Genomic DNA, 13,058 nt, shown 5'->3' with positions numbered 1-13,058 from the left:
ATCCATCCGTATACCATAAACCTAGTCTCCCTGTTTATTGCATGTGATAACCCCACCCTCTCGTTCAGCTGTATGCAATAACTCAGCCTCTGTTCAACTCTATACCATAAACTCTGAGCTTGGGGAGGGGTTTGTTTCTTTAGGAGAGAGCCCAGTCCTCCTGACTCCACAACTTCTGTGTGCCTGCCATGTGTCTTTCCTTCAGGGGTTTGTTAGGAGAGAGCCCAGTCCTCCTGACTCCATAACTTCTGTGTGCCTGCCGTGTGCCTGCTGTGTATCTTTCCTTCATTTACTCGCAGCTCCCCTCACAACCCCAGTCAGGTCAAGTACCTGGAGCTAAGCGAGGACTCAACACCTGGCAGACAGAACAACAGATATTTACTCCAACAACTAAATTAGGATGTTTACTCTGGTGTTAATAGAGGGATTCTAAAGGCAATTAAGGGAATAGTTCATAGGTGGCTGACCTGCTCCTGGGGGAGCAATGGAGAAGAAGAAGTTGAGAGGGATTTCAAAGTGTCTTTCCTTTCTCTTTCCCTCTTTTTCTCTTCAGTGCTTAAGACTGAACTTGGGACCTGGCTCATCCTAGACAAGAGCTCTGTCAGTAAGCTACATCTCTACCCTTACAGTTTCTGTTTTCTTGTTTAAAAAAAAATTTTAAAAAAGATTTTAAAAAATGAGAGGGTGGGAAGAGAAGAGATAGATATACTTCACAAGGTGTTGTTGTTGTTGTTTAAGACATGGTTTCTCCATGTAACCCTGGCCATCCTGAAACTTGTTCTGTAGTCCAGGCTAGTCTTAAACTCATAGAGATCTGCCTGCCTCTGCCTCCTGAGTTCTGGGATTAAAGGTGTGCACCAACACTGCCTGGCCAGAATCACAAAGTTTCAATGAATGAAGTAAAAGGCATTAGGGATAAAGGATAAACTATAGGAATTAATAAATAGGTAAAATGTTGTAACTGGCTAATAACCTGCTAGTTACCAAAGATATACAAATGGAGGCAAAGAAATGCCTAGATTAAAAGGCTTCCTGTGATATTTATATTAGCGAATATGCTGCTGAGATGTTTCGATAGACCTGGACTCTCACCTGTTTTTCAGTTGGCAGAGGAAGTAGGCTCAACCTTTAAGTATTGTGGCTAAAACTATTTGAGAACCATAGAAATGTTTCACTCAAATAACTCTACTGCTAAATAAAGGATTCTAAGTAAATAATCCAAAATGTGGAAGAAAGCTTTATGTAAAGAAATTTTTTCAGTGAGGCAGTGGTGGTACATACTTTATTCCTAGCACTTGGGAGGCAGAGACAGGCTGATCTCAATGAGTTTGAGGCCATCCTGGTCTACTGAGTGAGTTCCAGAAGAGCCACCCTGTCTCGAGGAGGGGAGAAGCAGGGAAGGGGGTGTTTTTTCTTCAGTCTTACTTAAAATACTTTTAAAAAGTGACCAGCAAGAAAGCACCAAGACTGGCCACTTTAGTTTGATCCCTCAGTTCTACCCAAGGAGAGAGGACCTATGCCTCCAAGTTTTCCTGTAATCCCCATACTCACACTAGGGCACACATACATATAAAAAGTAAATAAATATTTAAAAACTCAAAAATGGTAACAATAATATATAAATACATATGTATGCTAACAAATTATGATACTCTTATAGTATATTATGACTTAACAAATTATGATACACTTATAGAAACCTCAAAGTTGGATCAAGACACCCCAAGACCAAGTTCTCAGCACAAAGGAGATTTTTTTGCCCCAGAGAGACAGACAGTAGGGAATAAGAAACAAAGACAGGAGATAGAACACAAGGGAGAAGGGAAAAGGAACAAGGGAGAGGGGAGAAAAGGGAAAGAGAGAAGGAGAAGGGATGTTGTCTCAGAGGGACAAGGACTGCCTCTGGATAGAGAGGAGACAGATGTGGCCTGGAGGCAAATGGCAGTTTATAAAGGGAAAGGGGAAAACTCTGAGTTAGGATTAGTTGGTTCATTTTGATTAGGCATGTTAATTAAGGTGGCAGAAGGGGGATCTTTGATTGTTGGACTTCAATAATTCGATAGCGATATCTTGGTAGTTAGCCTCAGAAGAAGGAAGGGGCTAAATAAAGAAGAAAGTGGCCAAATGAGGAAATGGACCTTAGGAATGAGCTTTAGGACTGTAATCTAATGGTTTTTAGCAAGGCAGAAGGAATGGTGGAGAAGAACAAGGCCTGCCAGAGTCGTGTTTGCCATGCTCAGGCCTATTAAATCACTTCATTCCTTTCCTCTTATACAAAGTTATGTAATCATTAAAATTACAGCAATTAAAATTATATCAACACTTAAAATGTTCATAAATATCCTTGATTATGTTAGCTTTAATTATGATTATATTATACTCCACATATAAATAGAATAAAACAAAAGTATATGAAGTAAAATGATATAGAGTAATCCTTTTTTACACTGTGAAGATGTGTTTCTCTCATTGGTTTAATAGAGTTAAGTGGCCAACTGGGCAGTGATGGCACACATCTTTAATCCCAGCAGTCAGGAGACAGAGACAGGAGGATCTCTATGAGTTTAAGGCCAGCCTAGTCTACAGAGTGAATTCCAAGACAGACTCCAAAGCTACAGAGAAGCCCTGTCTCATAAAAGAAAAAGAGTAAAATGGCCAATAGCTAGACAGGAAGAGGTATAGGCAGGAGAGTCAGAGAAAACTCTGGGAAGAAGTACAGAGTCTCCAGACAGACAGAGAGAGAACAAGACATGCAAGAGGACAAGTAAATGCCACTAAGTCATGTGGCAACATGTATATTGATAAAAAATAGTTAATTAAGTTGTAAGAGCTAGTTAGTAATAAGCCTAAGCTATTGGATGAGCTTTTATAATTAACAAGAAGTCCCTGTGTGGTTATTTGGGAGCTGGCTGGTGGGATAGAATATTCCACCTACAGTAAAAGATGAGGCTGAGGCAGGAGTAGTCTATAGATTCAAAATCATCCTAAGTTATAGAGTAAAATGCTGTCTTGAGTAACAGCATTAAAACAAGGAAAAAACAAAAAGCATTATAGAGATACTGGAGTGTTTCACAGAGTGTAGCCCTGGGAATGTGGGAATTACAAACCACAGAGGAATGCCTAAGGGAGTTATTTTCACCTCTTTCTTTTTGTAATCTCTCTCCACAGCTCTGCCCCATTCTCCTTTTTCTGCAGACTTCATACAGTTCTTTCCATTCAAAATAGCTTAAAACTAAGCCAGAGCAGAATTCCTATTTGTTAAGCAATTGATATAGTTTGGTCAATTGCCTATCCCAGTTCATTTGACAAGAGTCAGTGAATCTAAATTCTACTCACAAGGTTGGAAAAAGGGAGCTGGTGAAGAAAATAGGTCCCTTTGATTTTAGAGAAGGATGAAGCATTGTGTGATGGAAAAATATACCCAAAGACATGCATATGACCTCCTTGTGCCTACTTCCTTCCGTAGAGTGGACAGGTAAATAAAATCGCTAAGTCAAGTGACTCAAAATTTTAGGCTGACTGCTTTCTAACCTTCTCTCTCACTATGCAGTACTTGTGCTATTTTCCTCACTAGTTCTGAGAGAATAAGTGAGCTGTTGTTTCACTAATTTGGAAAGCAAAAGCCAGGTGGTGGTGATGCAAGCCTTTAATCCCAGCACCTGAGAGGCAGAAACAGGCAGATCTCTGTGAGTTCAAGGCCAGCCAGGTCTACAAGAGCTAGTTCCAGGACAGGCTTTGAAACTACAGTGAAACCTTGTTTCAAAAAACAAAAAAAGAAACAAAAAAGAAAAAAGAAAAACAAAAAAAATATGCTACTTGTTGATAGCCAGGGCTACATAGAAAGACCCTGTCTCAAAAATTTTGTATTTGACTTTGTATGTATGAATGTTTTGCCTGCATGCATACATGCAGGAACACCACATGCAGGTGCCTGTTGGAATACCTGGAATTGAGATTATGAATGGTTGTAAGCCACAAGGTGGGACCTAGAAATGGAACTTGGGTCTTCTTCAAAATCAACAAATGTTCTTAGGCACTGTGACATCTCTCCAGCCCCTAATCTGCACTCTTCAAACCAATGTGATATTGGACACTTTCTCAGAAGTTTGTATCTTAGCACTTCTAATGAACAGGAAAGACTCTTCTTCCGACATGGTTGGTAAAGACAGTAAAGGTCTCCCGTACAATGGTGTAGGAGGTCCTTCTGACTATGTGTTGCTTTCATTGGTTGAATAAAGAAACTGCCTTGGCCTTTTGATAGGGCAGACTTAGATAGGCAGAGTAGACAGAACAGAATACTGGGAAGAAGGGCAGTGGGGCAGATGCCATGAATCTCCAGCCTGAGATGGACATAGGTTAGAATCTTGCCAGTAAGCCACAGTCATGTGGTGATATACAGTTGTAATAGAAATGGATTGAATCAAGATGTGAGAGTTAGCCAATAGGAGGCCAGAGATAATGGACAGGCAGTAATTTAATTAATACAATTTTGGTGTGATTATTTCAGGGGTTAAGCTAGCCAGGTGGCGGGTTGCAGCCCATTCCTCATACTACAGTACAAGGCTAAAGAGTTTGACTTTCTGATTGGAGAGATGACTGTACAGGGTCTGGGAAGGGCCTGTGCATGGTAGATTTTCTGCCCACACCAGTTCTGTGGCCATCAATGGCTCTTGTCTGGTTCCACACCCTACTCTGCCACCTCTACTTCCAGTCTTTCCCACTTCACCAGGAGCCATGGCTTTATTTGTCTTGGTTTCCTAACTCTATTTGCCATCAGTCAGAGTCGAGAATGTAGCAGTTCTATCGTGTAGCATAGAAGCTGAGTTCTGCAATCCCAGAATCATCCACAGCCTGGAGAACCTATCTATGTTGTCACTGTGAACTCAGACCAAACCTTCATTCCCCTGCCCTTTGTCTCCCCATGGAATCTCATTGACCCAGTCAACAGTCTGTAGCCCAGAATCACATCATTACACTTAATATATTGTGTTGTCTTTGTGTTTTTGTCTAAACCCCACCCCACTGCAGCAAAGTATCAACATTCTGAGGACAGACACTGCATCTGCCCTGCTTCTCTCCTGTGCTCAGTTCTGGGATACTCTTCTACAAAGCTTTTACAGCCAGCACTACTCAGGTCCCTTAGATAACTCTCCAGGCTACCTCCTGGTAGAGAAGAGGAGCCTAAGAAAGACTATTTGTTGCCCAAAACACCAAAGAACAAGTAAAGAGAAATTAATATTTTCTAAGTACCTGCAAAGAGCTAGGCATTTATGCTATTCCTTACTCTTCCTCTCCCTTGTGTGCTTGTTTTTTGTGGTTTTCTTTTCTCTTTATATGGAAAATGGAGCAATGTATCAGGCTTTTTCTTTTGGCCCACCAACCAGCTCTCAAATCTTGACATAAAGACTCCTTATTAACTATGAATGCTCAGCCTAGCTTAGGCTCATTTCTGGCTAGCACTTTTAACTTAAATTAACCTGTTTCTCTACCTTTTGCTCCTGGGCTTTTTAATTTTTTTCCTGTATGTACTTCTTTTCCTGCTTCTTCCATGTCTGGGTGGCCTGGGTGTGTCCTTCTTTCTTCCACATTCTCTTTTTCTTTTCCTCTCATTGTTCTCCAACCTAGATTTCTCCTCATATTTATTCTCTCTGCCTGCCTGCCTGCCTTGCCTATTCTTCATCTGCCTAGCTACTGATCAGTCAGCTTTTTATTAGACCAATCAAGTACCTTAGGCAGGCAAGGTGAAACAAATACAACACATCTTTACACAATTAAACACACATCCTTACATCATTAAACAAATGCACCATAAACAAACATAACACAGTTAAAGCAATATTCCTCAACAGAGCAGTCAGGATCCCCCAGCTTACACTCACTCAGAAATGACAGTTAAAATGGACACTCTCCTACCAGTGAAACAGATCAACAGCTACATTCCCCAAGCCTGACACCCTGAGTTCCATCTCCAGAACCAAGAATGGTGGAAGAAGACAACTGAATGCTGAAAGCTGACTTCTGACTTTCGTATGTTTACTCATGGCTCATGGCTCACCTCCTGAAAAATAATGTAGAAAAAGGAGGAGGAGAATGAGGAGGAACAGGGGGAGAAGCAGTCACTCTCAGGCAAAGGGGAAAGCATTTATCTACTATGCTTGCAACCCTGGGTTCAGGTCTTAGGACTGTACAAGCCAATAATAGAACACTAATAATGTTTCTGAGTTTGATTACATACTCTTGTGATCCCAGTCCCTTGGGAGACTGAAGCAGGAAGATCCCTTGAGACCAAGTTTTAGGCCAATGCATGTAACAGAGAGACCCAGATCTAAAAACAAAAAGAAAAGAAAAAGAGCAGTAGAAAGGAAAGATAGCAAACCTAGGTGAATCTGTTTCTGTTACTAGATCTTCAGAACTGATGGTAGGATAGACAGGAAGTGTCAGGCCCAGACAGAATCATCAGTCCCCAAGCAACTGGGATTGTTTTGAGACAAAACACAGTCACACTCCATTTATGTGACCTACTTCCTTCTCACTTCTCTCTCTCTCTCTTTTTCTCTCTCTCTCTTTCACACACACACACACACACACACACACACACACATACACACACACACACACACAAATGATTGCTTGGTCCTTCAAACTGATTCCTCCTCTAACCATTTTCTCTACTGACTCTTTTTGGTTTTCTTGTTTAGTTTTGAGGGTTTTTTTTTTTGGTTTTTTTCAAGACAGGGTTTCTCTGTGTAGCCCTGGTTGTCTTGGAACTTCCTCTGTAGACCGGATGACCTTGAACTCACAGAGATCTGCCTGCATCTGCTTCCCGAATGCTGTGATTAAAGGTGTCCACCACCACCACCCCCTGGCACTCCACTCTTTTTTTAAAAAAAAAAATCATTTATTGTGTATGAGAGAGAATGTGGGGTGTGCCGCAGTGGCCCAAACGTCATAGTATATATGAGTCATAATGTGGGTGCTAAGAACTGAACCTGAGTCCTCTGAAAGACCAGCAAATGTTCTTAACCATGGATCCATCTCTCTAGCTTCCCACTTACTTTTTGTTTGTTTGTTCCTTTTGTTTTTTGTTTTTGTTTTTTGAAACAGGGTTTCTCTGTAGCTTTGGAGTCTGTCCTGGAACTAGCTCTTGTAGACCAGACTGACCCCAAACTCACAAAGGTCTGCCTGCCTCTGCCTCCCAAGTGCTGGGATTAAAGGCATATGCCACCACCGCCCGGCTCCCCCACTAACTTTTAAAATCAGAATTACTGTCAATTGAGATGACACAAGAATTTAAACTCATCACTCAGTAAACAGAGGTATGTGGCGCTCTGTGAGTTTGAGGGTAGCCTGGTTAATGAGTTCCAGGCCAGCCAGAGCCACACAATGAGACGCTGTCTGGATGTAAATAAATAAATAATAAATTAGATAGATAGATAGATAGATAGATAGATACTGTATAAACAAGAGACTGTAAATGCACGTGTGGAGGTCAAAGGATAGCCTTCAGAAGTCAGTTTTCTCCTACCATGAAATCTAAGGATGACTCTCAAGTTATAGGCTTGGTTAGTAAGTCCCTCTGTTTCTGGAGAATGTTGACATTACGCCACATGACATAGTGTCCTACTGTCCTGCTCTAATCCTTGCCACACGAAAACTACAGAATACTTTTTTCAATCAATGAATAGACCTACACAACAACTGGGAGCTTGGAAAAGAAGTATTTTTCTGAGTCTAATTTAACACGTGCGTGTATGGATTTAGCCTCCACTTTGGCCCAAGGCCAGGTGACTCTGACGTCAGCAGCTGTCTCTATGGTTGACAGTTTATCTCTATAACTTAGCAACAGCAGTAATAACAAGGTAGGCCCCAAGCCAGCTGCTAAAGGGTACTTCTGATAACTATGCTACTTAGTAAAGCCACATAGGCCCCAAGGGCTTCTTTATTTCTCTGTTCTGTTTCCAGACAAAGTCATAAAATTGATTTCTCCTGGATAGAGTAGTCTCCTCCCTAGCTGCTGTGGTACAATGTGCGTTATAAAAGCTGATGAGAGTTAGGGGGTCTTGGCTGCTTTGAAAGAGAAGTACAATACTCTTTAGGCTCTCCTAGAACTCAGGGTGAATTCTCAAGCCTGACTTGGATCTCTCTGTGTTACAATTTACAGATGTAACTGGGTGATCAGCCAGTCTTCAAAGTTAAAGCCTTCAGCCAGGCAGTGGTGGCACACGCCTTCATTCCCAGCACTTGAGAGGCAGAGATAGATGGAACTCTGAGTTCGAGCCAGGTTTACAGAGTGAATTTCATGACAACCAGAGCTACACAGAGAAATCCTATCTTAAAAAACAAACATAGTTGGGGATTGGTGAGGTGACTCAGCAGTTAAGAGCACTGATAGCTCTTCCAGAGGTCCTGAGTTCAATTCCCAGCAAACATATAATGGTGCACATCCATCTATAATGGGATCTGGTGCCCTCTTCTGGAATAAAGGTGTGTATGCAGAGTACTCATAGACATAAAATAAATAAACAAATATTTTTTAAAAAAGCAAACAAAAAAGAAAAACAAAGCATAGCAAAACAAAACAAAAAATGTAAAGCCTTCAACCCATCTAAAACCTTATAAGAATAGACAAAGGATGTAGGAGTTTGTCTCGATGAAAGAACACTTGCCTGGCAAACACATGGTCCTGGGTTCAGTCTCTAGCTCCAAATGCGGATGGGAGGAGACAAATCACACACATACATACACACAAAAACAAAGAAAAGAACAACTGGATTTGCTAGATGGCACACTGGGTTAAGATACTTGCCCTGATAACTGGCGTCTAACCCCTAACACCCACATGGAAGAAGAAGAGAACCAACTCCTGTAAGTAGTCCATTGACCATAATCCTTTCTCACATCTAAAAGATAAATGCAATAAACATTTTGGGAGGGTGGGTTTTGAGATAGGGTCTCAGTGTAGCCCTGGCTTTCCTGGAACTCACTCTATATGCCAGTCTAGCCTTAAACTCAGAGATTCACCTGTGTAGGTGGAAATTGCTTTTTTGTTTCCTGCTGCCCAGACCTGAAATAATCACAGAGAAACTGTATTAGTTACAACACTGCTTGGATCATTAGCTTAGGCTTCTTATTAACTAACTCTTACATCTTAAATTAACGCATTTCTACTATTCTGTATTTTACCACAAGTCTTGTGGTTTACCAGTAAGGTTCCGGCTGGTGGCTCCTGTCTTTCTCCTTCTGCAGCTACATGGAGTCTCTTTGACTTTGCCTACTTTACTCCTCTATCTGGTTGGAATTCGCATCTTGCTCTATTCTGTGCTACAATATACTCAAAGCACCTTCTTTATTAACCAATGATATTTACAGCATACAGAGGGGAATCCCACACCACCTCCCCTTTTCTGCCTAAATAAAAAGGAAGGTTTTAATGTTAACATAGTAAAATTACATATAACAAGGCAGGTATCAAGCAAGAATTATATTTACAATATTTATATCTATTTTATTTTTATTTTTATTTTTTTTGTTTTTCAAGACAGGGTTTTTCTGTGGCATTGAAGCCTGTCCTGGAACTAGCTCTTGTAGACCAGGCTGGCCTTGAACTCACAGAGATCCACCTGCCTCTGCCTCCTGAGTGCTGGGATTAAAGGTGTGCGCCACCACTGCCCAGCTCCTACTTTATCTTTTATCATAACTAAGGAAACCTATAATTATAACTATTTATTCTTCAACTCCATCAAAGACTCCAGAAGGATAATATTACCTAAGGAAACAGGAAGTGTATTGTAACAATTTTCAAAACTCTAGAATTGACAGAGACATCCCGCTGCCTGGACAGTCACCCAAAGTTCTTCTCTAACATTGTGGCACCTATCTTCAGCCTACAGGCCCATAGTATTCGACAGACTTTTCCATGAGCAGGAAATTTCAAAGACAGTCCCAACTATATTGACAGCTTGTCAGTCACTTTCTTCTGTGTCCTGCAGAATACCTGGCAGATTCTTTCATGAAGCAGGAAGCCTGAAGTACTGTCTCACCTCCTTTAGGCAACTTCAGCGGTCATTTTTCTGTGGTCCTAAATGTTCAGTTCATATGGCATAACATCAAGCAGTCCAGACAATGGCAGTTTCTTGCCCAAATGGCTAACAATCTCCATAAAGAACCTCTTCAATGACCATCATCCTCTTGAAGTAGACTGGTGCTGCCAGGAGCAGATGTGTCTCATTGTCATGAAAAGTCCTAAGTTCTTAAAACATTTTAAATGTCATATTCTGTTAGTGTTTAAAAGGATTGAAGAATACCTATACATCTGAAATATATCTCTGTACATCTAGAAAACCTAACTAACATGACTACAGTTTGACTATTATAGATGACTATCTATTAATCTGTATTTCTTAATTATAAAATATATTTTTAAATGAGCTGCACAAACACAATACCTTAATCAAGAACAGAAATATATACATATAACAAAATTGACCTTAAATTTGTATCAATAAACCAAGATCCATATCAATGCAAAGTATTCATCTCTATAGCATATCCCCCTTTAAATGTAAATAAACATTTATAAACAATATTTGGGAATTTGGGTGTAGTTCTCTCCAAACTGCTTCCTGCTTTTTTGTTGGGCAAAGTATTTTGGGGTGTTCATGAAGACTTTTTGAGTGGTCTTGGTCCATTAAATCACATTAGTCTGGAAGGAATCCACAGGTTCTCATCCTCTGTAGAAACAAAAGCAGAACCTCTTTTCCAAAACAACAAAGCCTTAGACCCAAATTTTGAAATCAATATATCTTTAAAATATATATGCTGGTTCAGCTTAGCAGCCTGTACAATGAAATGTCTCTCTGTACTTAGCTCATTCACAGTCAAAAACGTCTAAGAAAACACAATAATATACATAATCCAGACTCGTTATGTATATTCCATCTTTATGTGGCTTATTTTTCTTACTCTATTACTTTTTCACAAATTTAATATTTATTTTATTATCTTCATTTCTTTAAACTATGACTGTTTGTTCTCTTATATAACTCTCTATATTCTTTTTCCTCTCTCTCTCAAGCCTACATACATTTATCCAACACTGTGACCCATTCAAAGGTCTTTTCCATCTGGATTTGTCTTTATTGCGTGTGTATCTATAATTATTTTTTGACCTGGAGCACTTTTTTTCTTTTCTTAAATGGGCGTGGCTAAGACCAACTCCCTGAGCCTGCCTGTTGGCACCACCCAGTCCAACATGGCCTTTGAGATCCATGCACACTGCCCCAGTTCCAGGGTTGCAGTGGGTCTTTGTCACCATTAAGCAGTTTGTAACATACTGCACACAGGCCCCATTTAAGTGCTCGACTTCCTGAAAGAGCCAGAGCTGTTCGTGCAGCTACAGGCCCATAGTATCCGGCAGACTTTTCCATGAGCAGGAAATTTCAAAGACAGTCCCAACTATATTGACATATGCCCACTTAACTGAGCCGTGCAGTTTTTGCTGTTACCCCTGAGTCAGGAAGCCTTCTCTTAAAGGAATCGTGCTTGCTTCTAGCAAACAGAACCCATGTGAGAAATGCTGCTATCATGAAGCTGTGCTTAACTCTCTTCTTTTGTGTCTACAATTCCTTTCCAAACTCTTTCAAGTTTTATGTAGTCAGCTCACATTGGTACTACATTTTGTAGGCAGAGATTGTTTGTTTGCTTCCTACTACACAGACCCAAAATAATCACATAGAAACTGTATTAATTACAACATGGCTTGGACCCTTAGCTTAGGCTTCTTATTAATTAATTCTTACATCTTAAATTAACCTATTTCTACTATTCTGTATTTTACCATGAGTCTCGTAGTTTACCAGCAAGGTTCTGACTGGAGGCTAGTGTATTTCTCCTTCTGTGGCTACATGGAGTCCCTTTGGCTCTGCCTATTTTCCTCCTCTTATCTGCTTGGAATTTGTGTCTTGCCCTATAGACATGGTTTCTCTGTAGCTTTGGAGTCTGTGCTGTCCTGGAGCTAGCTATTGTAGACCAGGCTGGCCTCAAACTCACAGAGCTCTGCCTGCCTCTGCTCTCCCGATTGCTGGGATTAAAGGCATGCACCACCACCATGTAGCATAAAATATTTTTAAGAGTTGACAAGATTATTCAGTAATGTCCTTATCTTATGAAACAATCTTCCGAAAAGTCTTGGAGAAGATAAAAGGTAGACTAGACAGAAATACTTAAATAATCACAACTTTGCTTAGAAAATCTAGATCGGAGATGAAAGAAAACTGAGACATCCCTTCTCAGCCTTTTGGCTAAGATCAAGTGCAGAAAACTGAGACAAGCCTGCAAGCAAGGTAGAGAGTAGCCAGAGTGATCTGCAAGATGTTGGGGATCTGATGCCTTCTTCTGGCCTCCAACAGTACATGTACATGGTGCACATACATACCTACAAGGCGAAACACTCATACACATAAAAAAATTTTTTTTAAAGATTTGTTTATTTATTATGTACACAGTATTCTCAGGATTCTGTCTGCATGTATGCCTGCAGGCCAGAAGAGGGCACCAGATCTCATTACAGATGGTTGTGAGCCACCATGTGGTTGCTGGGAATTGAACTCAGGACCTTTGGAAGAGCAGGCAGTGCTCTTAACCACTGAGCCATCTCTCCAGCCCCACACATAAAAAAATTTTAAAACCCTAAATACCAGACTCCAAAACTATAAAACAAATGCTTGCCATTTATTTTAAAAATAGGATACTGTTGGTGGAGGTGGACACTTAGCTTCTTACCTGCCAGTGCAAAGTGAAGACAGGAGGCTGGGAAGCTGGTCTGGGCTTGACAATAGCCTTAACTGTGGAGTCCCTTTTCCAGGACACTGATCAAAGTGATCCATACACAACCACAAAGTATGTGGCAGGCTTGGCTGTCTTCACAGCCCTGTGGGAGAGGTATCCCGAAGTTCCAGGTTTCTGTGTAAATTACACGCACTGAGAAGTGACCTTAAAGACTGGCCTACATGGCACAGGAGAACACTTCCTAATTATAACCCCAGCAGCACAAACACTGA

Source organism: Myodes glareolus, chromosome 3 (assembly GCF_982192425.1).
Source record: "Myodes glareolus chromosome 3, mMyoGla1.1, whole genome shotgun sequence".
Classification (NCBI taxonomy): domain Eukaryota; kingdom Metazoa; phylum Chordata; class Mammalia; order Rodentia; family Cricetidae; genus Myodes; species Myodes glareolus.
The sequence above is the reverse complement of the archived record's forward strand: the minus strand, read 5'-3'. Positions refer to the sequence as shown.